The following is a 2,986-nucleotide window of genomic DNA, read 5'->3' as shown; positions in this document are numbered from 1 at the left end:
TTTACCTCTTGGACACCAATCTGATGAATGGTGTCTAAAACACCCGAAACATCATAACCTGTCTTTTTTATCTTTACGAATGCTGACTGACCTTTTGTGTACCTCCAGCATTTACCGTTATTATTTCAAATCTTTCCACTGTTGTAGAAGGTGAAACTTGGCAAGGAGTAGGCTATCCCGATCCGGTCTATCGGTTTGCATTTTCAGTGAATCCAGGAGTAAGAAATGGTTGTTCTCTTGGCTAGAACATTCCACCAATGGGCATATATGGAATTCCGAAGCAATGAAGTTGCTAACGGTAAGAAGTAAAGCTGAACTGTCTTAAAGATTCCCACTCTTCTAACAGCTTTTCCAGCCATCCACTTGCTGCATATCCCAGCATAATATTATTATTAGCAAGACAAGAAACTGAACTCATCTGCATCTGCAGAAAGTATTTCATCTGTGAATACATGGTGAAATATTGCTTTTTATATAAAATGCACAGTTTTGTCTTGGTTGTCTCTCAATACGTTTTGTTTGGGTTTTATTATTGGAGTATGTATCTTCTGTTATGGCCCCAGCAGCTGCCCTTATTTTCTTCCAAGTTCTTCGTATCATGAAAGATTGGATGGTTTACAGAACTGTGAGGCCAGTCCAGAGGCAGAATGTGATCAGGCTGAGAAGAAAAGTGTTTTACTGATAATTTGTACACTTTTTTTAATGGACGAATACCATTTTCCATATAATATGTTAAAATATAATACGTTCTTTTACCCTAAAAAAGTGTGATAAAGACCAGGTTCATCAAAGAATTATTTTTCACATTGCATGATTTAAACTATCAAGATCAGGGCCTGTTGAGGCTGTGAGTTGGCAATACCAAAGTAGCATATCACCACCTCCTAGAGGTGAACAGATATTTTGTATCTGTCTTCATGGTAGAAGACACTAATAATATACCAATAATAGTAGAAAATCAAGTGGCAAAGGGGAGGGAGGAACTAAAAACTATCACTATCACGAGAGAAAAAGTACTAGGTAAACTAATGGGTCTCAAGGCTGACAAGTCCCCTGGACCTGATGGCTTGCATCCGAGGGTCTTAAAGGAAGTAGCTACAGAGATAGTGGATGCATTGGTTGTAATTTTCCAGAATTCACTAGATTCTGGAAAGGTCCCAGCGGATTGGAAAACCGCAAACGTAACGCCCCTATTCAAGAAGGGAGTGAGACAGAAAGCAGGTAACTATAGACCAGTTAGCCTAACATCTGTCATTGGGAAAATGCTAGAATCCATTATTAAGGAAGTAGTAGCAGGACATATGGAGATTCATAATACAATCAAGGAGAGTCAACATGGTTTTATGAAGAGGAAATCATGTCTGACAAATTTATTAGAGTTCTTTGAGGAAATAACGGGCAGGGTGGATAAAGGGGAACCAATGGATGCAGTATATTTGGATTTCCAAAAGGCATTCGATAAGGTGCCACATAAAAGATTACTGCATAAGGTAAGAGCTCATGGTGTTGGGGGTAATATACTGGCATGGATAGAGGATTGGCTAATTAACAGAAAACAAAGAGTCGGGATAAAAGGGTAATTTTCAAAATGGCAATCTGTAACTAGTGGGGTGCCGCAGGGCTCAGTGCTGGAGCCTCGACTATTTACAATATACATCAATGACTTGGATGAAGGAACAGAGTGTCTTGTGGCCAAATTTGTTGATGATACAAAGATAGGTGGAAAAGCAAGTTGCGATGAGGACACAAAGTGTCTGCAAAGGGATATTGACGGGTTAAGCAAATGGGCAAAAATTTGGCAGATGGAATATAATGTGGGTAAATGTGAAGTCATCCACTTTGGGAGGAAAAATAAAAAAGCAAAATATTATTTGAATGGAGAAATACTACAAAATGCTGCGGTACAGAGGGATCTGGGTGTCCTCGTACATGAAACACAAAAAGTCAACATAAAGATGCAGCAGGTAATCTGTAAGGCAAACAGAATATTGGCCTTTATTTCAAGGGGGATGGAGTATAAAAACAGAGAAGTCATGCTACACGTGTACAGGGTGCTGGTGAGACCACACCTGGAGTACTGCGTACAGTTCTGGTGCCCTTATTTAAGGAAGGACATACTTGCATTGGAGGCAGTTCAGAGAAGGTTCACTAGGTTGATTCCGGGTATGGAAGGGTTGTCTTATGAGGAAAGATTGAACAGGTTGGGTCTATACTCATTGGAGTTTAGAAGAATGAGAGGAGATCTTATTGAAACATACAAGATTCTGAGGGGACTCGATAGGTTAGATGCTGAGAGGATGTTACCCCTCACGGGGGAATCTAAAACTAGGGGGCATAGTCTTAGAATAAGGGGTCACCCGTTTAAGATGGAAATGAGGAGGAATTTCTTCTCCCAGAGAGTCGTGAATCTTTGGAATTCTTTACCCCAAAAAGCTGTGGAGGCTGAGTCATTGAATACATTCAAGGCTGAGTTAGAATTTTTGATCAGCAAGGGAGTCAAAGGATATGGGGAAAAGGTGGGAAAGTGGAGTTGAGATAAAAATCAGATCAGCCATGATCTCATTGAATGGCGGAGCAGGCTCAAGGGGCCGAATGGCCTACTCCTGCTCCTATCTCTTATGGTCTAACCTTGACACTGTTTTCTAAGATGGAAATAATGCTGTGTGAAGGCATGTTATTATTTCACCTTATTTTTCACACATTTATTGTTCCAATCCTGATTCTGTGAAATCTTTATCATTTAAGGTAACATCTCCTTAGCAATACTCACTTTAATTAGTCCTCAGAAAATCAAAAATAAGATATCTTATTCCTTTGAAAAAGCCTCCATGGCCACCAACTGCATATTTTAACCTGTGGACTTTCTCAATTTCATTGTGGAAAAACAGTATCACAGAAACTTGTCCAATTGCTGTTCTTCAATGATCAAATGATAATCTAGTAATGTCAGAGTTCATTGGCTGAAAAAAATCACAAGGTCAGGATT

This window comes from Heptranchias perlo, chromosome 10, assembly GCF_035084215.1.
Source record: "Heptranchias perlo isolate sHepPer1 chromosome 10, sHepPer1.hap1, whole genome shotgun sequence".
Classification (NCBI taxonomy): Eukaryota; Metazoa; Chordata; class Chondrichthyes; order Hexanchiformes; family Hexanchidae; genus Heptranchias; species Heptranchias perlo.
Note: the sequence above shows the minus strand (reverse complement) of the source record.